Source organism: Arachis stenosperma, chromosome 1 (genome assembly GCF_014773155.1).
Source record: "Arachis stenosperma cultivar V10309 chromosome 1, arast.V10309.gnm1.PFL2, whole genome shotgun sequence".
NCBI classification, from domain to species: domain Eukaryota; kingdom Viridiplantae; phylum Streptophyta; class Magnoliopsida; order Fabales; family Fabaceae; genus Arachis; species Arachis stenosperma.
The window spans coordinates 73766897-73794762 of NC_080377.1; the positions used below are offsets into that span (position 1 = coordinate 73766897).

A 27866-nucleotide genomic window follows, 5' to 3' on the forward strand; every position below is an offset into this window, starting at 1 on the left:
CGGCCTAAAATTGGGCCGAACAGGCCAAACCGGGCCAACTGGACCCGTATTGGGCCCTGGCCCAACCCAACGGGTGACTAAATGAAGGGCACATCCCTTCCTTCCCCACCACAATATCAAACACGCTGAGAAGGGAAGGGGGAGCATGAAACCCTTTTCCTAATTCGATTCAATCTTCATTTGATTCTAACTTTTGATCTGGAGCTCCGATCGTCGCAACGTTTGTGGCCACGCGACCGCAGCATCAAACTTTACAAAGCCCACAACTTCATGTGAGAGGTAAGCCACGAATCCCTCTCTGAATTTGCAGCCCTTAATCTCAAAAATTTAGTGGGTAAAGTATTGAGATTTTTAAGTTTTGATGTTATAAGATCCAATTAGCTTGAAGAAAAAGCTTCTTCTTGCCTCTTTGATCCTTGGGCTTGATAAGATTCTCAACCCTAAGTGAAATGCTTGAAGTGTTGTGTTTAGTTATTGAGTTGTTATGTCTTGGATGTGATATTGTGGAATAGGTAGTGTATATATATATATATATATATATATATATATATATATATATATATATATATATATATATATATATTGGAGCTTGATTGATGGTATTGGAAAGCTTTGGAGTGGAGCTATAAGCTTGAGAATCTGTTGGTGAGGTTTCGAAATCTTGAAAGTTGAATTTGGAAGTGTTCTAGGTTGAGCGAGAAATCGGACAAGGTATGGTTTCGGTTTCCTATATCTAAAATGTAATGTGATGTGAAAACTTAGGCTAGTGACCCTAGGATAGGATTTTGAAATGTTGATGTAGTTGTTGGATGATATGGATTGAGTTAAATATACGAATAATGGTTGAATGCTTGTGAGTGGTGCTAATTGCTGATAAAGCATGTAAAGTTGTAAGTGATATGGATCGATGTGCCTAATTATTAGTAAGGTTGAGGCTCTTGTTGATGAGTATGATTTGGTATGCGATATTGATATGTGTATATAGTGATTGATGAAATTGAGCATTGATTTGGAAAAATTGATGTGTGGAATGTTGATTGAAAAATTGAATTATTGAATTGAGATTGGTTAAAAGTGGAAAATCGGTGGGTTGAGGATTGAATGGAAAGTAGGGAAATTGTTTGATGCTGAATGGTTGAATTTTGGTTAGTTTAAAAGAGTTTTGGAAGTTTAATGTTTTGAAATTTGGAGGTTTTGAAAGTTTTATGAAAATTTTGTTTTTAGTCCAAATTTGACGGAGCACAACTTGGCCTTCAAACCCCTGATTTGTGTCAAACTTCTTTAGAAACAAAATTGGGTCCGAGGTGTTTATGTCATTCAAAGAACGGAAGAAAAATGTTTTAAAATGAGGGAGATATGCTCAATCAAAGTTTGGTGTGCAAAACTAAACATTCAGGACTTAGCAGCTTTTCAGGTTTCTGCTAAGTCGACGAATGGCTACTGCCTTAAGGTTTCGCGTCTGCTTGGTGTGGGTCGCATAGGCGAGAGTGGTATTTTTGAGGTTGCATACGTGACCACCTGATGTGCAACGCGAGCAAACAATTCGATTTGAAGAGCTCGCGTATGCGAACCAGTGATGCGTACGTGAGAAGTCCAGCTTGGCAAGGGTGCGTACGCGAGAAGGAACATACTACGCGAGCATATGCTACTGCCTATGCTCCTCGCGTACACGAGCAAGAGGCTGCGTACGCGAGCCCCTGTTTCTCAACAACTATGCTTTCTGATTTTATGCATTCCTCCAGTGTTCAAAACCCTGTTTTCTCTTGTTTAAAGGCTAATAAGTGGTTAGAGGGTTATGAAGCTTAGTGATGGCTGTGAGAAAGGTAACTTGTGAAAGAAGTAAAGGGAAATTTATGATGAATCATGATTGATTATAGCATGAGTTGCTGAGGAGGATGGTGGGAGTGCTGTGTATGATATGAGCCGGATGGCTGCATGTGATGATGGATTATGGCTGGTTATGAATTATGATTATAAGCCGAATGGCTGAGATAAATATTGATTTATGGCTGAGTATGAATGCATATATGCGGATTGATTGATATTGTGATTGCAGCACTTCCACCTATCTGAGATACAAGTTTCCCTGGGTATAAGCAGTTGCTAGCCACAACATGCTCCAGGTAGAGGTTCAGTAATCTGCTGACCCTATGTCATAAGTGTGGCCGGACACTGTGAAAGTTCAGGATGAGCTCGCCCCCGTGAATAAACACCAGTGTAGGTATTTTGTCTATATATGTTGATAATTATGATTGAGTATAACTCGAGTTAGGGATGTGCGACAGAGGGACAGTCAAATGGTTAGCTACCAGGACTTGTCGGGTTAGATTCATAACCGACAGATGAGACTCATCAGCCACCAGGACAGGCATACATCATATGCATTATATGTGATTTTATTGGAATGCCTAATTGACTACATAATTACTTGCTATCTGTTTAACAGCTGTATCTGCTTCCTATTTGTGAATTTACTTGCTTGATATAATTGTGTTTGTGACATCAAATTACCGGTGGCAGTTGGGAGGTTCGGAGGAGTTGGAAAGAGGAGATTTTGTTAGACTGAATATCCTTAGTTTGTTGCCTATTTTTATTTCTCATGGTTTAGTTATGTTTATATGCTTTAATTATGAATTGGGAGTTCTAGGATTGCCTTCGGCTTTCCCAAGACATTATATGTTAGATATTTGAGCATTGTTACCATGCCGAGAATCTCTGGTTCTCACCCATGCGTATTTTTGTGGTTTTCAAATGCAGGACGTGAGACTCCTCGCTGAGGCATGCTGGAGACTTCTGATTTAGCGAAGATTCTTAGCTCTCGAGACTTTATTTTGGTTTTATGTACTTACTTAGATATTTATTATCTCCACTGTTTACATGTAGTTTGTATCAACTCCTCTTAGAGGTTATTTTGGAGACTCAGGTTTTGTTACTTTGTATTTTGGGGTTTCTTTTGGGTTTTTCCTATATATCTATATATGTAACTATGTGCTTGGACCAATTACCTCCGCGAACCAAGACCTAAGCTTTGCTAGTTGTATCTTGGTACTCTATTGTACATATATTTGTGTCAGCCTACTTTATCTGCTTTGTTTATGTTATCGATCGGAGTGTTGCTCTTTTCAGTTTAGCGATTTTGATTTACCCTTTTTTCTTCAAAGGCTTATAGTTATACATATTCTTCACACTACTATATATACTAAATTTTAGTTTTAGAGATTGTAAAACCTTGCCACCTCTATCTTATAACTTAAGCATAAGACTCTGTGTGGTAGGGTGTTTCATGCAGAATTGAAGAGACTATTTGTTTTAACTTTAATATTTTTAAATGGTACTAACTTATCAGGTTGACATCTTTTCAACCCTCATCTAATGGATTGTCTTTGCATATCATGTCTATACTTTTCTTTCCAATTTTGTGTTAGGAAAATAAAAATGGCATTCCTAGATAAAAAGGCCAAACTCATAATGTTTTACAGACTATAGTAAGCCAAATTGGGGGATATTCTCTCTAACTTGCTTTCATACTGGTTATTACTCCCTTATGTTATTGCAATTCTGAAGCTGAAATCTTGCTTTGGCATATATTCTTTGGAAACTTTTCAGATCGAGAGCAACATTGTTCGATGTCCTGATCCTGAATATGCAGAGAAAATGATTGCTGCTATTGATGTTGTCCGAGTTAGAGGTGATTTTGTTGGTGGTGTTGTGACATGCATAGTGAGGAACTATCCACGCATAAGTTTTATACCTTTGTCTGTCAGCATAAAATTAGTGAGCAAGTTAGCAGTTACAATTTAGGGTACAAGTAAACTTGTAAAATTGATTAAATATATAATAACACAAGGGTTTTATGGGTGTGTGTAAGGTACTTGGTAGTTGATACCCATGGATAATAATAGTACTAGTAATAACAAACACGGAAGAGAATTTCTGGATTTAACATTGAATTGCAAGAATACAAGTGGGATGGCGTTTCAAGAGTCCAAAACTCTCATTGTTGAATGGTTGTTGATTATTAAATTAATCTGATAGAGGCATGACTTGAATATTCTATAAAATCTAGAAAACACAGAAAACTAGGTCTTACTTGAACTCATACAAGCTGTGCTCAAGTCATCCTTGGGAGTTTTAAGAGCTTGCTTTCACGTGTAGCATGTTTCCATGGTTAAATTTGTAGCCATCAATGTTAGGGTGCTCTTCGAATCCTGCTATTGGTACTTTAATAATTAGCATGCAGAACAAAAGAAAAACTGCTTTAACATATTTGAGTGTTGTATTATTTGATGTTCAATATATCTTTCCACCTAAGAGTATAATTGAATCTATTATATATCAGGAAATTGGTTCACCAGTATTTGACAAACTTAAAGCTGAATTGGCTAAAGCTGCTATGTCATTGCTTGCAACCAAAGGGTTTCCATTTGGTAGTGGGTTTGCAGGTATTTGGATTACTTATGTTTATTAACTCTGATTATCTGTGTTACGATATAACCTCACTATAGCAGAATTATTTTAAAAATGCTATTTTTTTCAATTACTTGGTCTAATGATGGCTTGATGAAATCATTACAGGTACTTTTTGACTGGAAGTAAAGTCAATGATGAGTTCTATATAGATGTACATGGAAGGACAAGGATAAGAACAAATCGTTCTCGTGGGATACTTGTATCAATTTCCATTCTATTATTACCAATTAGCTATCTCTAGATGTGTAGTATGATGGTCATATGTTTGTAAAGATTTTATTTACTATTGTCTATATTGATAATCAGGGTGGAATTTTCATTGGAGAAATCATAAACATGAGAATAGCTTTCAAGCCGACATCAACTATTGGTGTAAGTCCATTCTCTCCCCCCTCTCTCTCTCTACTATTGGTGTAAGTCCACACACACACTCTCTCTCTCTCTCTCTCTCTCTCTCTCTCTCTCTCATTTGTGCAGGAAGGTTAATCAGTAATTGAGGTAGTGGTAGTTGAGGAGCAAAGGGTGTTTGTTTTCCTGGTCACGCATGATTTGTCAATTTTAAATTATTTATGATAAAATGAAGTATCATATCCATATATTAATGGTTTTTACATAAAATTTTATAGTTATCTTTTCATATACAAATTGTTTAGAGTACATAACATATAATAGATAGATAGAGAATATATATGTAATAATTTATTTATATAAAATTAATGATTATGTTTATGTTAATGTTATTTAAGTCATTTAATGAGTTTGAGTCAACTCGTAAATTTTTGGTGAGCTAAACTTAAACTTTACAAATAGACTTGATTATTAATGAGTTAAGTTGTGCGTTGAACTTGAGTTTGACCTGACTTGTCTCACCTCCAAATCTAGATACAAGGCAAGTATATACCCGTAGATTTAGGTATGGGATGATAATAACATAGAAAAAGAGACAATATATAGATATTTAAAATAAAGATAAATACTTAAATAACTATCATATCCCACCCATTGTCATTCCTATTGGAATACATTGATAAACAAAAATGTTAAAAAATTAAAAATATTTATACTATATTCAATGTGGTGTGCTACATGAGTGGTCATCTTATTTAATGTATTTATACTTCTTCAAGCTCGTAGCTAAAGCTTAATTGAAATTGTGTATTAGTATGTCTCTTTAAATGCTGTTTTAGGATTCAAATTTTGGTAAGAACAAATGGTAGATAAAATTCCTTAAAAATATTGAATATGTGAGTGTGTAATGTGGATGAATTTGTGATGTAATACTAAGAGAATGTCTAATTTATTTGAAAAAAAAAATCCTCCTTCAAGCTCCTAATGAATTAACTTTGAGAATAATCCTATTTAAACTCACCACTTTAGCGAATTAGATGTCTCATTTTACTACCTACAGTTTGTCTTTATGGGTGAAACAATGATTCATTTACATTGTGCTTTTGTAAAGATGAAGTTTTTATTGTTGTCAATATCCAACGGTACGAGATTATTCAATTTTCTTTTAATGAATAAGTGTTGGCCAAATTTTAATAAAAGTGCCGGCCCCTAAACCTTCTCTTTTGTTAACGTACTTATCTTTACATCACAATTGATATGTAATGCATTCAAAAAAAAAATTGAAATTTTTCATCTTAATTTTTAAATAAGAAAGTATTAAATTTTTTACTAGTTTTAAAAATAATATATATTTAATTTTTTTAAAATATTAAGAGAATAATTAATATTTCAAATAATTACTCATTGTGTTCTATAATGCACCATATCAATCAAACTTTATTATTAGTCGTTAAAATAGACCGTAGTTGGTAATTTTATATATTTATATCATTTATACCTATAAAAAGATGTCATTATGTCGACCTAAAATGTTATTATTTACATGGGTAATTAAATTTATATGAAACTCCGACCTAAAAATAAAAAATTTTAATGTGTAGAATTCAAATTTTATTTCTTCAAATCCATTCACATAAATTAGAATGTTTATGATAGTAACTATTCCATGACGCTATATTAAATTCTTAATCTTATAAATAAATTGATCTATTGTATATTCATATTTTTTGTCAGATTTTAATCTATAGGTGTTATTTAAGCTAAGTGAATATTATTTTTATACCTTATCTTTTTTATTCATGTATACCTAATATTTTTTTTATTAAATAAGGTTACCCAATAAACGCCCAAACCTTATAAGGTTACCCAATTAACCTACAAACCTCATCGCTCTCTCGTTTAAGTCCTTATTACTCATTTTAATTTAAATATTCAATTCACCATTTTTCTTTCTCATTTGACCTGTATTTTATTTCAATGGCTTCTTCTTCTACCTGTCTCTCTTCGAAGCCATTCTTCGACGGTTCCATCTCTCCCAAATCCAACTTCCGATCCCAATCCTCCATCTACCTTCAAGCTTCCCTCCGCCCTCGCATTCACAAAAACATCTGTCAGTTCATTCTCTCCTTCTATCTCTTTGTTTTCTCTTCATCGCATCATAATATATAAATTTCTTTTCTAGTTATTATTGTTCGTTGATTTTCAGATTATCGGCTACTACAATCTGCTCCCTGTTTATTCTTTTAAATCCGTATTCTCTATTGCGTTTATTTATTTGCTTTCATGAATGCAATTTTCCCAGTTTAATAATTTTGAATACTGAATCCGTTGTTGAAGATTTCATTTATTTGTCCAAAAATAGTAATGACAATAAACTTTTTCTTTAAAACAGGATTGTTAATTACTCATTGGATTTTGTCAGGCCATTTACCATTTAGTGATTTATATGAATTTGAACGTTTTAAGTTCAATATAGCATGTAATTCGTTGTAATGTACTCATTGTAATAGCTGATTTCGTTGTTTAGCTCATGTAAGAGCTCCTCATAGGGGGCATACACACATGTTTCATCTTATGTGAAATTGATTCTTAATTTGATTTATTTATTTTTTCCCTGAAACTTTCTACCTATTAGAATTTTAAATTTTGAGCTTCCTAGATAATGTATACTTAGTTCAAATGCTTCAAACTTTTTTGACTTTAACTTCTGAAAACATTAGGTCTCAGTGTCTCTTAAAAGATAATGAAATTAAAAGAAATGGTTGGTTTGTAATCTAATGTCAGTTATGTATTTAGGGGTTCATAGTTAATGATATTAAGATGGACATTGGTTTGAGTTTCTAAAGTCATTGGTGAATTACAGAGATATGGGCGGCTGGGAGTACTTGTTCAAATCACTTCCGTATGACAACATATGGAGACTTTCAAGGGAGAGGTGTTAGTTGTGTCATTGATGGGAGTCCTCCTCGCATCCCTCTCTCCGAGTTTGACGTGCAAGTTGATTTTGACAGAAGAAACTGCATAGTGTAACAGATGAATATACTTTAAGATAGCTTTTCATTGTTATAATGTAACAAATGAATATATTTTAGGATAACTTTTCATTTTTGTAACTATGAATGATAGGAAATGGTTGTTGATTATGCATTACAAAATGTCTCTAAAGAGTAACATTGTGCAGTTCTTGTGTATAGGAGGCTAGGCCAAAGCCACATTATAACTCCTAGAAAGGAGACTGATATGTGTAAAATATTTTCAGGGGTCTTCGAAGGTTAATATTTCTTCTATATATTTTTTGGAACTTTACACAGTAAAGACATAAGCAAAGTTGTCTAGCCTCAATTATTTATATATGTCTATTCATAGTTGGTGTATATTTATATGCATGTATCATGTTTTTATATGCCAATTCCTTTAGGATATGCTTTATTAAAGTTCTCAAGTTCACAAGGTTGTTCTGCCAGAGGACTTAATTGATAATATGGGACTGTGACACTTGATCAGGTATTAAAGTGAATATTCACATTTATATATGTTTATTAGTGCCTTTTGTAAATTTGTTTGAAATATTAAGCCAAACAAAAATGTTTAAAGGAGATTTAATGTATCCTATACATGGAGAATTGAAGATGACTATTTATTTTAACTTTAATATTTTTAAATGGTACTAATTTATTAGGTTGACATCTTTTCAACCCTCATCTAATGGATTGTCTTTGCATATCATGTCTATACTTTTCTTTCCAATTTTGTGTTAGAAAAAAAATGGCATTCGTAGATAAAAAGGCTAATGCCATAATGTTTTACTGACTGTAGTAAGCCAAATTGGTGGATATTCTCTCTAACTTGCTTTTATAATTGGTTATTACTCTCTTATATTATTGCAATTTTGAAGCTAAAATCTTGCTTTAGCATATATTCTTTGGAAACTTTCCAGATCGAGAGCAACATTGTTCGATGTCCTGACCCTGAATATGCAGAGAAGATGATAGCTGCTATTGATCATGTCCGAGTTAGAGGTGATTCTGTTTGTGGTGTTATGACATGCATATTGAGGAACTGTCCACGTGTAAGTTTTCTACCTTTGTCTGTCAGCATGAAATTACCGAGCATGTTAGCATTTACAATTTAGGGTACAAGTAAACGTGTAAAATTGATTAAATATATAATAACACAAGGGTTTTATAGGTGAGTGTAAGGTACTTGGTAGTTGATACACATAGATAATAATAGTACTAGTAATAACAAACCCGGAAGAGAATTTCTGGATTTAACATTGAATTGCAAGAATACAAGCAGGATGGCATTTCAAGAGTCCAAAACTCTCATTATTGAATGGTTGTTGATTATAAAATTAATCTGATGGAGGCATGACTTGAATATTCTATAAAATCTAGAAAACACTGAAAACTAGACCTTAGTTGAACTCAAACAAGCTGTGCTCAAGTCATTCTTGGGAGTTTTAAGAGCTTGTTTTCACGTGTAGCATGTCTCTATGGTTAAATTTGTAGCCCATCAATGTTAGAGTGCTCTTCTAATCCTGCTATTGGTACTTTAATAATTAGCACGCAGAACATAAGGAAAATTGCTTTAACTTATTTTAGTGCTGTATTATTTGATGTTTAATATATCTTTTCGCCTAAGAGTATAATTGAATCTGTTATATATCAGGGGATTGGTTCACCAGTATTTGACAAACTTGAAGCTGAATTGGTTAAAGCTGTTATGTAATTGCCTGCAACCAAGGGCTTTCAATTTGGTTGTGGGTTTGTAGGTATTTTGATTGCTTATGTTTATTAACTCTGATTGCCTGTGTTACGATATGACCTGACTATAGCAGAATTGTTTTAAAATGCTATATTCTTCAATTACTTTGTCTGATGATGGCTTGATGCAATCGTTACAGGTACCTTTTTTACTGGGAGTGAACACAATGATGAGTTCTATATAGATGAACATAAAAGGACAAGGACAAGAACAAATCGTTCTGGTGGGATACATGTATCTATTTCTATTTTATTATTACTGATTAGCTATCTCTAGATGTGTAGTATGATGGTCATGTGTCTATAAAGATTTTATTTACTATTGTCTGTATTGATATTCAAGGTGGAATTTGCAATGGAGAAATCATAAACATGAGAATAGCTTTTAAGCTGACATCAACTATTGGTGTAAGTCCATTCTCTCCCTCTCTCTCTCTCTCTACTATTGGTGTAAGTCCATTCTCTCTCTCTCTCTCTCTCTCTCTCTCTCTCATTTGTGTGGGAAGGTTAATTAGTAATTGAGATAGTTTACTTAACTACTTTCGTGAGGACATATGCCATATTCATTACTCAACAAAAGTCCTCTTTTAAGTGGTAGTTGAGGAGCAAAGGGTGTTTGTTTTCCTGGTCACACATGATTTGTCAATTTTAAATTGTAGAACTACTCGCATTGAACAATGAAAATGAGTTATTGTGTGAATTTTGTCATAGATAAAATGAGTTATTGTATGAATTTTGTCATAGATAAAATGAGTTATTGTGTGAATTTTGCCATATATATGTTCACTCGATATTTAGCTGATCAGGCGATCTTTTTCGTGACAATTTGACTGTGTTTATTTAACTATTTTATCTGAAGTGAACATGGTGTTATGCTTATGTAGAAGAAGCAAAATACGGTGACTAGAGATAAAAAAGAAACAACACTGACAGTCGGTGGTCGTCATGATCCTTGTGTTGTCGCAAGAGGTTAGAAACTGGTCCTTTTTCCTTCCTCATTTCTTCTTCTTGGAAAGAGATTATGCTTTATATATTAATTCATTTAAGTTGCTAGGAGAGTACATTAAAATTAACTGAAACTAAGATCAAATAGTTCGTTATGTGATGAAACATTTTCATGTGTCTGTGTCATCTTCAATTACAAAAGATAAACATATTTTGTTTGCTTGCACATCCATGAGTGGAAAAATGTGTGAAGTCACTGCTTGGACTGTTATTGCAGCTGTACCCATGGTAGAGGCCAGGGTAGGTTTGGTGCTTGTGGACTAGTTGATGGTACAATATGCGCAGTGTAATTTGTTTCCCGTAAACTCAGATTTGCAAGAGCTTTTGTTGCCCGTATTACAGCCAGAAGATGTACCCTTTTGAATGAAAAAATGTCTTGTACAATAAAAAGAATGATATAATGTATTTTTTAGTGCAATGTATCCTCTTGCATTGTCATTTTGTGATAAGATTTTAATTTTTAATAATGCCTTGTAGGAGATGTTGTTTGGATCACCAATTTTACTATGAAAATAGTCAATAATCTATTTTGATTGGCTAAATTAAGAATGCATCTCTTCGAATCTTACTCTCAAAAGAGCCTAAAAAATATTTACATATAATTTATTTAAATATAATTTAATCAAGAGAAATACTTTCATAAGTTAGATGATGTAAAACTAATACATAATATAATATAATATAATATAACATAATATTATAATATATTTTAAAATAAATTTATTTAATTAACAACATAAATAAAAAAATATATGGTCTTGCATCAATGCCTGTCTTTGTTGAAAATTGTGTGGTCATTATTTCAGAATTATATTAATACAAAATACATTATTACTCTCAACAAACACGTGACTTCTGTGTCATGCTATTCAAATAATAACTAAACTCTTTTGTACCAAATATGATGAAACAAGTTTGTAACGCCTTCTGTCATTTAACCATACACACAAGACATAACAAAAGTTTCTCAATTATAAGACAAGTTTGCACAACAAAACAGCGAAGTCGTAGTATTATCTTTTTAATTTTTTTTCCAAAAGATAATTTTTTTCATTTCAATGAGAAAAGAATACAGGTGTTCATATCAAGACAATAAAGAGAAAGGTGGAGAACTCTGAACACTCATAACTGAGCTAAAGAGAAGAAACAGTTAAAGAAGAAAGGGAAACAACAATCCCTATATCTGATTCAAAGAAGAAGTAACGAGAGTTGCAGGCATATCTTCCTGTAATTTTTTGAGCAAGTGCAGCACCTCCTCCGGTGACATTAATAGTGAGAATTCTGCCAATTCGGAAAAGTAGATAAAGTAATTCCGTTGTGAGTATAGTCCAAACCGGCAATGGATCCTCTCAATCAAAATTCAATCCACGATATCGTCACAATTCAAATCAAATTAATCGAGAGTATTTAGACTCCCGGGTCGTCTTCCCTAGGAACCAATGCTAATGAGTGCATACAATTTTGGTTGCAAGAAAGCAAGGGATTTTCTCAACAAAGAAACAAACAATCAAGAAATAAAAGAACAAGACAAAATTGCAATTAATGAAGTAATGAAAAAATAAAAGAACTATGTATGTAATGTAAACAAGTAAGACTCAAAATTGGCAGAAAAGTGGTTTAATGCATAAATGGAACCTTGACGTGGGATGAGTTATGGAATTCCTTCCTTGCCATAACCACAACTATGATAATTATGATGGATTAATCTCACCAAGTCAACCCTTAACATCGAAGGATAGGTCAAGTGAGCATAATTGTCATTAATCCACAAATCTCTAACTTACCAAATTAAATGGTAAAAAGCTAGCGTTAGTGGAAACAATAACAACTAACAACCCAAGAATTATCACTAAATGTTGGACATTATGACTCTAGTAATCCATAAACTCATTTCCCCAAGCCAAGGGGTGAAAATCTATCCCATAATCAACATTGACATTTCATCAAATACATAGAGGGCATAATCATAAAATATGGCAAAACTGGGAAAATGATAAAAACTATGAACAACCAAATGATCAAAATCAACAAAAGCAACTCAATAAACATATAAAAACTATCAAACATCAAATTCATTAACTAGAAATCAAAATTGCAAAACTATGTAAATTGATAAAGGAAATGAAAATATAAGCAAGTGTAGAACAAGTAGTACAATAAAAGAGGAATTAAAGAAATACTTACAATGAAATTGCTATAATACCGAATCAAAACTTGAAGTATAAAATACTACAAACCCTAACTAAGAACCCTAAGAGAGAATTTCTAATCTACACTACTCCTACTCCTACTATGTGTTTTCCTAATCTAAAAATGAGTCTCTTTGTTATGTGTTGTTGCTCCTTCATATAGCCTTTGATTTCAGCATCCAAGCCTTCAAAAATGGGCCACAAGAGCCCCAAAATGCGAGTCCACGTGAATTTTTAATTGAGGCATGTGCTGGTACCTGTGCGTATGCACAGATGTGTGCCAACGCTTTTTAAAGATGGTTCACGTGCATAGGCTGTGCCAACGCTCCCAACAGAGGGAGTGTATGGACATGTGCGTGCGCACACGTCTGTGCAGACGCACAGAGAGCGTGAATAAGGGGATTTATGCATACGCACAGGGCACAAAACACAGGGGAGCGCCCACGCACACGCTGTGCTGGCGCTGGAAACAGGGGGCATAAAGGCTTGTGTGCGTACGCATAGGTGGGAGCGTACATACAGAAGGTGAAATTTCGTTGTTGTGTGTATGCGCACGCACATGCCCTGTTTTTTCTAAAAAAAAATTTCTTTAAAATTCTAAGGTATTAAACCTTAGCTCAACAAAATTCAGCCCCAAAATATTCAAAACATCACAAAATCATGATCCACATGCAAATCAACCCACTAAACTCGAAACTAAACTAATCCTAAGCTAGTTAAGACAAGCAAACATGCAACAAACTAGGACTATAAATAAAGAGGAAGGGTAAGAAAGATGTTACCATGGTGGGGTGTCTCCCACCTAGCACTTTGGTTTATAGTCCGTAAGTTGGACATATTGAGGAGACTCTAGCTAGGGTGGCTTGTGTTTCCACTCCTCATTGAATCTCCATCCAAACTTGCACTTCATAAGTCCTCCGGGATCCCCTATTCTAGGCATCTGCTTACCTTCTTGTTGATCTCTATGCTCCAAGCCGGATGGACAAACTCTCAAATGACCCTTGTAGCACCCCAACACTCTCCGGAAATCACCCAATTGTGCTTGACATTCCACTTGAATTCCAAGTCTTGAATGCATTCTCATGAAGAACCTTGGGGTCCTTTGGCTACCAATATCCTTTCCTCCACCATGTACCAACCCAAGAAAGATCTTGAGTTGGTAGTCCGTTTCCAGGATAACATACTGGTGGGGACCAATGAAGCTCATAGATGAAATTGCCACCCACTCAATGTGCTCTTGGTTGTTAACTCCAGCTCTGTAACCGTTTTACTCTTCAAATTCAACTGTTCCTCCAGCTTCATATCTTGCTTCTGCCCAGTAACTTGCCGATGTTTCTTCTCTTGACTGCACCCAAACTCGCAATCCGAAGCCCAATAACCTTCAACAAAAATAGAGCAACTGATCATACACATATCCATACAAAAATAAAAATACTAAATCACATACATACCCGCATATACTGATCGATGGAAACATCACCTACCTCACTGGCCAAAGACACATCCACTGACCCTTGACGAACCTCATCTGTGACGACCATATATGGAAAATCCTTCCCCCACAACGACGACCCGTCACTCTGCTCGGCCACATCATGCAACCTCTTATGATTCTCAAAAAACAATTTAAGCTCCTTCGCTGGAACCTCGTCCCAAACATCTTCGGAATCATTGGACAAATCCACCAAATCATGTTTCCTCTTCTTCAGCACAACCTTTCTCCTACTCGGCTGGTTAACCTCGCCAACCCCAGTAGCCTTGTCAACCTTAGACGACAAACCCTCTTTGTCCAAATTTTTGCTTTTTACTCTCGATCTCAGAGTCGGAGTAGACACTCTAGGATATTTTCCTCCTAGAAAACAAGCCAAAACAAATAGTTACAACATATATCGACCTTACTAAAAACATAAATATTCAAACCCTCACCTAAATATTCTACAACGGCTTCCCTGTTATCCTCCCACTAAAGCAAGTCAAACACTGAAATTAGCTCTTTCCGATCAACAGCCTCAATTAGGTATTCTATAATGCACTCATTCCTTGCATTTATAATCTCCGGGCCCAGAATACTCTGAGGCTCCGAACACCACCAGACCGGAAACTCTCCCTAAAATGCTCATCCATATAAAAAGGAAACTCTCCCTCAAATTTTCTAACCTTTACATACATTTCCTTGAAATTTTTAAAAGAGGATTTGTACAGTTTAAAAACAGCAAATCGGGGCGAACTCTTCAAGTTTACCTAACCCCCCTTCCAAACCCCTTTGGCTTGAAATAATGAAAAGAACAACTTCACTATTGGTTTCTCTTCCAAAAAATCCATAAGAACCTCAAACGCGCGAAGCAACGCCCACCCATTGGGATGCAGTTGGGAAGGTGTACAGTTCAACTGCTTCAACACCTGACACTGGTGCGGAATTTATAACCCACACTTACTAACCGGCAAGTGCACCGGGTTATAAATTCCGCACCAAGTTTTTGGCACCGTTGCCGGGGATTGATAGTGATTAACAACTATTAGTTGTTTGATTGCTTAGATTAGGCGTTTTAGTTTTAATTTTATTTAAAAATTTTGCTTTGAATTTTCAAAAAAAAAATCCTTCACGGTATTTTTCTTTTTTTCCTTTAACGTTATTTTTTTTCTTCTTTTTCCTTTACATTATTTTTTTTCCTTTTCATTTACCCCTTTTCATTTACCCCCTCCCCTGATTCGTTCCCCTTTCCTTTTCCTTTATTATTTAGTTTTTTTTAAATAAAAAAAATAAATAAATAAATAAATAAATAAATAAAAATTTATTTAATAACATTAATATTTTTGGTAATTTTTGAAATTAAGTTTGGTGTCCCCGTAGTAATTTTTCTCTAAAATATATATATATATATATATATATATATATATATATTTCTGTCTTTGTTGCTTTCCTGTTTACCACATGGTGCGTTTAATCCTTTTTGGTGTTTTGTGGTAAGGAAAAATAATAGAAAAAGATCACATGGGTTACTACTTGGGTGGATGGAGGAACTATCAAAATTTTGGTTGGTAAAGCCAAAACCAAAGAAACTTCAGTGCTCCATGTTCCAACTACCAAGAACCATCATCTTTCTACCCATGTTAAGAGGCACCATCAGATATTGAGACTTCTCAGAAGAAGAGTTTTATGGAAGTAGAAATTCTTAATGCTATTCTTGCCCAGAATAAGCTTATGACTCAGCAATTAAGTCTACTTACTCAACAGATGAGTGGCATACAAGTCCCAACTATCAACACCCAACACCCAAATTTTGGGTGGGGAGAGCAACCTCAGAGGCCACAAAATTTTAATCATAGTTCTTAGGATATTTTTCAACAGAATAATTCTAATAACCACCAGTTTTAGTCCTCTCAGCCCCAACAGAACAATGATTTGGAAGCAATCTTGGCAAGTTTTATGCAGGAAACCAGAGCCTCCATTAGAAACTTGGAAGTGCAAATGAGCCAAATAAGCAAGCAATTAGAAGAAGAGAAAGATGCACAACCTCCAATGCCCTTGGTAAGTAATAAAGAAGAGATTGCATTAGAAGAAAGCTACCAAGAGGAAGAGGTTGAAATTGAAAAAGCTTGCAAAGAGGTGGAAGAATTCAAAGAAGAACACAAGGGAGTGGAGCTTGCAAAACCTCTTCCAAAGTCATCACCATCCAATACAACATTCAAGTGGGTAAAATTCCTATCCTTAATCCTTACCTTCCCACTTGAATATGGGCTACTAGAGACGGATGGTCAACATAGAGCTCTTTGTGGCATTGAGAGTAAGAGGAAGATGGTTAGTGGCAAGAGTTGTCAAGCAAGGTCCAATATGGTTGCATGCTCCAAATCAAAGTGCAAGGATTGGTGTAGAGCTCACTTAAATGGGTCTAGAAGGTTGTTTGGATGTCTCTGTGAGAATTCAGATTGCTTGCCACCAGGTGGAAATAATGGTGATCCACAAGAAGACGGACGTAAAAGCAAGATTTGGGACCCTAGAATTCATCCCCATAATCAACTACTTATGTATAGATAAAGCTCAGCCCAAACATACACCAAGTGGGCCCCGAAAGTGGATTTATGCATCAATTACTTACTTCTGTAAACCCTAGTAGCTAGTCTAGTATAAATAGGATAGTTTACTATTGTATTAGAGGTTTTTGATCATTCGGTCTTGTGACCACATGGGGGCTGGCCATTCGGCCATGCCTGAACATCTTTCACTTATGTATTTTCAACAGTGGAGTTTCTACACACCATAGATTAAGGGTGTGGAGCTCTGCTGTACCTCAAGTTTTAATGCAATTACTATCATCTTCTATCCAATTCGATTTATTCCTGTTCTAAGATATTCGTTGCACTTCAACTTGATGAATGTGATTATCCGTGACACTCATCATCATTCTCACCTATGAACGCGCATGATTGACAACCACTTCCATTCTACCTTAGACCGGACGCATATCTCTTGGATTCCTTAATCATAATCTTCGTGGTATAAGCTAGAATTGATGGCGGCATTCATGGGAATCCGGAAAGTCTAACCTTGTCCGTGGTATTCCGAGTAGGATTCCGGGATTGAATGACTGTGATGAGCTTCAAACTCCTGAAGGCTAGGCATTAGTGACAGACGCAAAAGAATCACGGAATTCTATTCCAACCTGATTGAGAACCGACAGATGATTAGCCGTGCTGTGACAGAGCATTTGGACCTTTTTCACTGAGAGGATGGGATGTAGCCATTGACAACGGTGATGCCCTACATACAGCTTGCCATAGAAAGGAGTAAGAAGGATTGGACGAAAGCAGTAGGAAAGCAGAGATTCAGGAGGAGCACAGCATCTCCATACGCCTATCTGAAATTCTCACCATTAATTTACATAAGTATTTCTATCCTATTTTATTTATCTTTCAATTATCTAATCCAATCACATTTGAATCAGCCTGACTGAGATCTACAAGATGACCATAGCTTGCTTCATACCAACAATCTCTGTGGGATCGACCCTTACTCACGTAAGGTTTATTACTTGGATGACCCAGTACACTTGCTGGTTAGTTGTGCGAAGTTGTGAATTAAATTTTAGACACTATGATATTGAGAACCAAGTTTTTGGAGCCATTATCGGGGAATTAATTCCATACAACAATAAAGAGTACGGATCACAATTTCGTCCATCAAGTTTTTGGCGCCGTTGCTGGGGATTGTTCGAGTATGGACAACTGACGGTTCATCTTGTTGCTCAGATTAGGTAATTTTCTTTTCAAAAAGTTTTCAAAAATTTTTCAAAATTTTTCTTTGTTTTCGTTTTTCCAAAAAAAAAAAATTATTTTCGAAATTTTTTTTTTAAATTATTCTATGGCTTCAAAACTTTCAAGAATGAATTCTAGAGTTTCATGGTAACATGTTGAATCCCAGCTGGCTGTAAAGCCATATCCAAACTCCTTTGGGATTGGTCTTCAACTAATCACCACAATGCATGTAATTCCATCCTGAAGCTGATTGGCTATTAAGCTATGTCAAACCCTTTGATTGGAGCTTTAGGCTAACATTAAAAGATTCCTGGAATTCTTCTTAAAGATTTTGAATTTCTTATTTTCTTTTTCCATATGTCTCTCGAAAAAAATAAAAGAAAATACAAAAAAAATTAGAAAATCAAAAAAACCAAAAATATTTTGTGTTCTTGTTTGAGTCTTAAGTCAATTTTTAAGTTTGGTGTCAATTGCATGTTTTTAAAATTTATGCATTATTTTTTTCGAAAATTCTATGCATTCATAGTGTTCTTCATGATCTTCAAGTTGTTCTTGGTAAGTCTTCTTGTTTGATCTTGATGTTTTCTTGTATTGTGTTGTTTGTTGTTTTTCATATGCATTTTTCGTTTGTTAGAGTCCATGCATTAAAGATTTCTAAGTTTGGTGTCTTGCATGTTTTCTTTGCATCAAAAATTCTTCAAAAATATGTTCTTGATGTTCATCATGATCTTCATAGTGTTCTTGGTGTTCATCTTGACATTCATAGTGTTCTTGCATGCATCATATGTTTTGATTCATAATTTTCATGTTGTGAGTCATTTTTATATTTTTCTCTCTCATCATCAAAAATTCAAAAATAAAAAAATATCTTTTCCTTATTTCTCTCTAAATTTTCGAAATTTTGGGTTGACTTGGTCAAAAAAAAATTTTAAAAATTAGTTGTTTCTTACAAGTCAAGTCAAAATTTCAATTTTAAAAATCTTATCTTTTCAAAACTTTTTCAAATCAAATCTTTTTCATTTTTATCTTATTAATTTTCAAAATTTTTAAAATTTATTTTCAAAATCTTTTTCTTAATTTAATTTCAAAATTTTAAAAATTACACTGACAATTAATGTGATTGATTCAAAAATTTGAAATTTGTTACTTTCTTGTTAAGAAAGGTTCAATCTTTAAATTTAGAATCTTATCTTTTAGTTTCTTGTTAAGTTAAGTAATCAATTTTAAAATTTTAAAAATTAAATCTATCTTATCTTATCCTTTTATCATATCTTTTTCAAAATTTTATCTTTTTCAAAAATTTGATTTTAAAATATCTTTTCTAAACTTCTTATCTTCTTATCTTCTTATCTTTTCAAATTTGATTTTAATATCTTTTTCAACTAACTATTTGACTTTTTGTTTGTTTCTTATCTTTTTCAAAACCACCTAACTACTTTTTCCTCTTCAATTTTCGAAAATATCTCATCTCTTTTTTTAAAAATTCTTTTTAATTGTTTTAAATTTTAATTTTAATTATATCTTATCTTTAATTTTCAAAAATCATTAACTACTTTTTCAAAATTATTTTTGAATTCTCCCTCTCTTCTCTTCTTCTATTTATTTATTTATTTACTAACACTTCTCTTCACCTCTCTTCATCTCCAATCACTGCCTCTATCCTCACCCTTGTGATTGGATTCTCCACTTTTATTCCTTTCTTCTTCTACTAACAATAAGGATCCTCTTTACTGTGACATAAAGGATTCTTCTTCCTTTTCTTCTTTTTTTCTTTTTCTTCTCTTTTATATGAGCAGGAATAAGGAAAAAGGCATCTTTGTTGAAGCTGATCCAGAACCTGAAAGGACTCTGAAGAGGAAACTAAGAGAAGCTAAATTACAACACTCTAGAGACAACCTTTTTGAAATTTTTAAACAAGAGAAAGAGATGGCAGCTGAACCCAACAACAATAATGCAAGGAGAATGCTCGGTGATTTCACTAAACCAACGTCCAAGTTTGATGGAAGAAGCATCTCCATTTCTGCCATTGGAGCAAACAATTTTGAGCTGAAACCTCAATTAGTTGCTTTAATGCAACAGAACTGCAAGTTTCATGGACTTTGATGACAAGTCATCTTAGCCTAGCTTTACTAGTCTTTTTCTTTGCTTTCATTTAGTTTTATGCACTTTCTTAAGCCATAAGTAAGCCAATTGGGTTGAAATTCATGTTATCTTTGACTCAATCAATCATGTATAAAATGATGCATTTTCATGAGATTTTGTGCTATAATTGTCATATATTATGGAAGAGAAACAATCTCATGATTTGAAGCATAGCTTTGATGTTTTTGATTGATTGATGATAGGTGAAACAAAGCTTAGAAGGAGGTTGCAGAAAGATGAAGAATGCCCTGGAGAAGAACCAACGTTTGAGCCAACGTTTGACCTCAAACGTTGAGGCAAACGTTGGCTGAAGAAGAAAACTCTTGAAAGGAAGGGCACGTTTGCGCCAACGTTTTACCTCAAACGTTGAGGCAAACGTTGGCGCCACAAAGAAGAAAAATGGCACTCTTGGAAGGCACGTTTGCGCCAACGTTTGACCTCAAACGTTGAGGCAAACGTTGGCTACATTTTGGCAAGAAAGAGCATGGAAGAACACCCCTGATCGATGAGCTAATTGAGCCACATTTGCGCCAACGTTTGACCTCAAACGTTGGGCCAAACGTTGGCCACAAAGAAGGCATGGGGAGATCCATGTTTGAGCTCACGTTTGACCTCAAACGTTGAGCCAAACGTGGATGACAGCAAGAATGAGCTGCTGCATAATTTCACACAAGCAACGTTTGAGTCAACGTTTGACCTCAAACGTTGGCTCAAACGTGAAAGTTACATGGCCCGGTTCACAAGTGGATTTCTTCCCAACACCAAGAGCAAGCAACAGAGGCCTAATTCAACCCAATTCCATCAAGGCCAAGGCCCAATTGAAGGCTCTAGGATCATGTAAAGAAAGTGTATAAATAGCTTAGGATTTGAAGTTTTAGGGAGCTTTTTGAATTGTGATTTTTGCTGAAGAATTTTGAGAGCTTACTTGGCATTTTGAGGGAGTTTCTGGGAGGAGAATTGAATTCTCTTCCTCTGGGTTTTATTGTTTTCTTTTCTGCAAAGTTTTACTTGAGTCTTGGGTGTTGAAAATTGAGGAAATTCTGTCTCAATCTCACCTTGAGATCTCTCTCTGTTTTGAGCTACTGAACATTTGAGAAATTGATATTTGAATTCCTTTATTCCACTGCTTGATCTTTAATTCTCTTGCAACTATTTTCAGAACATGGATCTAGGAAGGCAGTGAGATCTAGACTTTGCTATCTAGTCTCTTGGGTCCTGCGATCTATTGATTTCCATTTTAATTTCCTTGTTTAATTGCTACATCAAGCTAATTTTTCCCTTTAATCTGAAATCTGGTTGAATTGAATCCATCATCTACTCTTCTGCTTGTTTAATTTTACTTTCCTTATCTAATTTCTGCAATTCCCACATCCCACTTCCCTTTTATTTTTCACATCATTTATATTTTTTGCACTTTAAGTTTCTACAATTTACATTACTTGCACTTTAAGATTCAGCTCTCTTTCTTTTTATTCCCTTTAATTTCCTACAAATCACCCACTCCCCTTTACAATCTATGTAATTTACATTCTGTCAACACAAATTCACACAATCAACACTTGTTTGCTTGACTAATTCAACCACTAAACTAAAATTGCTCAATCCTTCAATCCCTGTGGGATCGACCTCACTCATGTGAGTTATTATTACTTGATGCGACCCAGTACACTTGCCGGTGAGTTTTGTGTCAGATCGTTTTCCGCACATCAAGTTTTTGGCGCCGTTGCCGGGGATTGAATAGATTGACAATGATTAAGTGAGGTGGTAGTTTAGATCAAGCACTTTTTCTTTAATTTTGACTAACCCACTAACTGTTTGAATTTTTGCTTAAGCTAACTAAAACTTCATTCTAGCAATAGAGTGAAGTATCACTGGTTGTGTGTTTCTCCTGTCCTGTTTGTATGTCAGGTACAGGGAGAGCTATTCCTATTCTATCTGAAGCTGATCAGAGGACTCTCAGGAGAATAAGAAGAGCTGAAAGAGGGAAAGGTATCGTTGGAGAGGAAGAATCTGAGGAAGAATATCACGAAATGGAAGGAGATTCATCTAATCCCAATCCACCAGGGGGAGCAGCTAACAACAACAACAATCCGCCACAGAGGAGAGTTTTGGCCTCATACACATTTGCAAATCCAAGACACTGTGGGAGTAGCATCCTCACTCCCAATGTCAATGCAAACAACTTTGAGCTAAAACCGCAACTCATTACACTTGTCCAGAACAATTGTTCCTATGGAGGAAGCCCATTGGAAGATCCCAATCAGCATTTATCCACCTTCTTAAGGATTTGTGACACTGTCAAATCCAATGGCGTGAATCCTGAAACATACAAGCTCCTGTTATTCCCATTTTCATTAAGGGATAAGGCTGCACAATGGCTTGAAACTTTTCCCAAAGGAAGCATTTCTAGTTGGGACGATTTGGTGACTAAATTTTTAGCCAAATTCTACCCACCCCAAAGGATCGTCAGGCTGAAAACTGAGGTGCAGACATTCACCCAATTAGATGCCGAATCCTTGTATGAAGCATGGGAGAGATACAAAGCTCTAATCAGAAAGTGTCCCCCAGAAATGTTCAATGAATGGGATGTGCTGCAGAATTTCTATGAGGGCTTGACATTAAAATCTCAAGAGGCGTTAGATCACTCTGCTGGAGGTTCATTACAACTGATGAAAACTGCTGAAGAAGCCCAGAATCTTGTGGACATGGTGGCCAATAATCAATACTTCTTTGCTCATCAAAGAACCCGCCAACCATCACAGAGAAAGGGGGTATTAGAACTGGAAGGAGTGGACTCCATTTTGGCTCAAAACAAGATGATGCAACAACAAATTCAACAACAGTTTGAACAAATGGCCAAAAGAATTGATAGCCTTCAAGTAGCAGCTGTGAACACAAGCCAACCATCAACTGTATGGGTGCAGAATGAAGAAAGCCAAGAAGAGCAACAACAGGAGCAAGTGCAATACATGCATAACCAAAATTCTGGACAGAATGAAGTTTATGGTGAGACCTACAACCCTTCCTGGAAGAACCACCCCAACCTTAGATGGGGAGATAACCATAACCATAACCAACAGTCATGGCAAAGAAACACAACCCAAAATAACCCAAGGAACAACCAGCAAAACAACAACCAAAATTCATTCAGAAAACCACAAAACATCTACCCCAACTCTAACCATTATCCAACCAATAACCAATCCATCAACCAAAATACCTATCATCAACCACCCACATCTCACAACCAACCACAAGCATCTCCAGAATCTCAAAGAATCACTAACCTGGAAACCTTGATAGACAAGCTGTGGAAACATCAAGAAATGACGGCCAAAAATCAAGAAGCCTCCATCAAGAACATGGAAAGACAAATAGGCCAGCTCTCTAAACACTTTGCAACAGAGAGACCATCAAGTTCCCTGCCAAGTGACACAATTCCAAATCCTAAAGAAGAGTGTAAGGCGATACAGTTAAGGAGCGGGAGAATATTGGTGAGCAACAATGACACTACAAGGAAACAAGTAGAGAGCAGCAAAAAGCCAACAATTGCAGAGGAAGCCAATGATCAAGATATGGTGCCAAACAAGAACATGGAGAACCCCAAAGGAGAAGAAGGCCAGCCAATCAATACACATAAGAAAGAAGAAGAAGCAATTCAAGGACAACAGAAAAAGGAGAAGAACCTCATCCCTCCACTGCCATATCCACAGAGGTTCAATAGAGAAACCAAAGATCAACACTTCCGTAAATTCCTGGAAACTTTCAAGAAGTTGGAAATCAACATCCCCTGGGTGAGGCATTGGAACAGATGCCCTTATATGCCAAGTTCTTGAAGGAACTAATCAACAAGAAAAGAAGCTGGCTGGAGAAAGAGACTGTACTTCTCACTGAAGAATGTAGCGCGGTACTTCAAAAAGGGATTCCACCAAAGCTCAAAGACCCAGGGAGTTTTGTAGTTACCTGCACCATAGGCAAAATGACACTAGACAAGGCCCTTTGTGATCTTGGAGCCAGTATCAACCTGATGCCCTTGTCTATGATGAGGAAGCTTGCTATAGAAGAACTCAAACCCACCAGGATGTCACTAGTCATGGCTGACAGATCAATCAAGACACCCAACGGAATTGTGGAAAATCTGCTAGTAAAGGTTGGGGAGTTTATTTTCCCTGCAGATTTTGTAATTTTAGATACCGAAGAGGAAGGAAACAACTCAATCATCTTGGGAAGACCATTTTTAGCAACCGCAAGAGCTATAATTGATGTGGAAAAAGGGGAAATGATCTTCAGAGTAACAATGAGCAAATGGTCATAAATGTCTTCAAGTCAATGCAGCACCCCCCCGAACAAGAAGACTACTTAAGGGTGGACATGATAGAAAGCTTGGTAGAAGAAATGTTGGAAGCCAACCCGCATGAACAAGAAGAGGAAAGTGGTCAAGAGATAACAAAGGAACAGGCAGCTGAGATCTCCACTGACAAAAATACAAAAGAAGAAGTGCAAAAACAAGAGCTGAAGCCATTACCCACCCATCTCAAGTATGCATTCCTTGGCACATCAGAGAGTTTTCCTGTGATCATCAATTCATCCCTAACAAAAAGGGAAGAAGAAGAACTTATTGAGGTACTCAAGGCCCACAAGGATGCACTAGGATGGACCATTGATGATCTGAAAGGCATTAGCCCAGCAATGTGTATGCATAAAATCCTCATGGAGGACAACTCCAAACCAGTGATTCAACCCCAGAGAAGGTTAAATCCCACTATGAAAGAAGTCATCCAAAAGGAAGTGGTGAAGTTGTGGAATGCAGGGATAATCTATCCCATCTCTGACAGCTCATGGATAAGTCCAGTCCAAGTAGTACCAAAGAAGGGTGGGATGACAGTCATCGTTAATGAGAAGAATGAACTTATTCCCACAAGAACTGTAACAGGATGGAGGATGTGCATTGACTACAGGAGGCTAAATGATGCCACCCGTAAAGACCATTTCCCTCTTCCCTTTATTGATCAGATGCTTGAAAGATTAGCTGGCCATGCTTACTATTGCTTCCTTGACGGCTACTCCGGATATAATCAGATAGTGGTGGATCCAAAAGACCAGGAAAAGACCTCTTTTACATGCCCATTTGGAGTTTTTGCCTATAGAAGAATGCCATTCGGGTTATGCAATGCCCCAGCCACTTTTCAAAGGTGTATGCTTGCAATTTTTTCAGATATGGTCGAAAAGTTCTTAGAAGTCTTCATGGATGACTTTTCTGTTTTTGGTGACAATTTCAATGATTGCTTGCAACATCTAACTCTTGTCTTGAAACGGTGCCAAGAAACTAATTTGGTTTTGAATTGGGAAAAATGCCATTTCATGGTACGAGAGGGGATTGTTCTTGGTCACAAAGTTTCAAGAAAAGGGATAGAAGTTGATAAGGCAAAAGTAGAAATCATAGAAAAGCTTCCCCCACCAACTAATGTGAAATCTGTTAGAAGTTTCTTGGGGCATGCAGGATTTTATAGAAGGTTTATCAAGGATTTTTCTAAAATAGCTAAACCTTTGAGTAATCTGCTTATGATTGATGCTCCTTTTGTTTTTGATGAAAATTGCCAGCATTCCTTTGAAACTTTAAAAAACAGACTCACAACAGCACCAATTATCACACCCCCAGATTGGGAACTACCTTTTGAACTCATGTGTGATGCAAGTAACATTGCAATTGGTGCTGTGCTTGGACAAAAGAAGGGAAACTTGCATCATGTTATATATTATGCAAGTAAAGTATTGAATGAGGCTCAAAAAAATTACACCACAACAGAAAAGGAATTGTTAGCTGTAGTGTATGCATTTGATAAGTTTAGATCATACTTGATAGGATCCAAAATCGTGGTTTATACTGATCATGCTGCCATTAAGTATTTAATGTCAAAACAGGATGCTAAACCAAGACTTATCAGGTGGATATTACTCTTACAAGAATTTGATATTGAAATAAAGGACAGGAAGGGCACTGAAAACAAAGTTGCTGATCACTTATCAAGATTACCACAAGAAACAATTCAAGAAGCCTCACAGCCAGTGAATGAAAACTTCCCAGACGAACATCTGCTACAGATTCAACAAGCACCTTGGTTTGCTGACATAGCAAACTACAAAGTAGGAAAGAAGATACCTCAAGAATTATCTAAGCAACAAGTGAAGAAGTTAATCAGTGAAGCAAGGAAGTTCTTGTGGGATGAACCTTTCCTGTTCAAGAGATGTTCTGATGGAGTAATTAGGCGATGTGTTCCTGAGAGTGAAACAAGAAATATATTGTGGCATTGTCATGGCTCAGCCTATGGTGGACATTTTGGCCCAGAAAGAACAGCTGCAAAGATATTACAGAGTGGGTTCTATTGGCCAACTATCTTCAAGGATGCTAGAGAATTTGTCCACCAGTGCAACGAATGCCAGAGAACAGGAGGCTTGACGAGAAGGAATGAGATGCCTCAAAACTTCATTCTGGAAGTGGAATTATTTGATTTATGGAGAATTGATTTCATGGGACCTTTCCCCCCTTCCTATTCTTTCAGATATATTTTGGTGGCAGTAGAATACGTCTCAAAGTGGGTGGAAGCTATAGCCACAACTACATGTGATGCACAGATTGTCCTTCAATTCCTTAAGAAGCACATTTTCACTAGATATGGAGTTCCCAAGGGTCTTGTGAGTGACGGTGGTAGCCATTTTTGCAACAAACAGATGGAGAAGCTCCTCCATAAATATGGAGTGATTCATAAAGTAGCTACGCCATATCACCCCCAGACCAATGGACAGGCTGAATTAGCAAATCGGTAACTGAAGAAGATCTTAGAAAAGACAGTAGGAAGTTCAAGAAAAGATTGGGCTCGGAAGCTGGAGGATGCACTCTGGGCATACAGGACAGCTTTCAAAACTCCCATTGGGAAGTCACCTTTTCAGCTACTATATGGCAAATCATGTCACCTACCTGTGGAGCTTGAACACAAAGCTTTTTGGGCTACTAAACTCCTAAACCTTGACTCTGAAGCAGCAGGTGAGAAAAGGTTGTTGTAGTTAAATGAGCTGGATGAATTTAGATTAGAAGCATATGAAAGTGCCAAGATATATAAGGAAAAAGCCAAGAGGTGGCATGACAAGAAGGTCATGAAGAAAGAATTCAAACCTGGGCAGCAAGTACTTTTGTACAACTCCAGGCTCAAGATATTTCCTGGCAAGCTTAAATCTAAGTGGACTGGTCCATATTTGGTAACCAAGGTTTTCCCTTATGGGAGTATTGAATTGCTGGATGAAGCAACAAAGAGTCAATTCACAGCAAATGGTCACAGAGCAAAGCTATACTTAGGAGGACATTGGGACAAGGAAAAGGAGGTTCAGAGCTTACAACACCCCTGAGGCAAAAATGAAGAATGTCAAGCTAGTGACATTAAAAGAGCGCTTGTTGGGAGGTAACCCAACCTGAGGTAGTTTTCTTTCCTAACTATTTCAATAAAAAGGTTGAGTAGTTTTATATGCATTGCAAGGAGCTAAGTTTGGTGTTGCACACCAAAACGATTTAAGTAAGAATGAAAGATTTTATGTTTGGTGTCCCACCAAAATCTCATTTAAAAGCACATTCTAACTCCTTGCATAAAGATTTGCTAGCAATCAGATAAACTATCCAGCCATTGTCTGTTTTCTAGTCTTT

The 27866-nt window shown here is 36.0% G+C and overlaps 1 pseudogene; it reads left to right on the forward strand.

Moving 5' to 3' along the window:
* LOC130981092 (chorismate synthase, chloroplastic-like) overlaps positions 1-10952 on the forward strand; it is a 36450-nt pseudogene extending 25498 nt beyond the window's left edge.
* The last annotated feature ends 16914 nt before the right edge of the window (positions 10953-27866 follow it).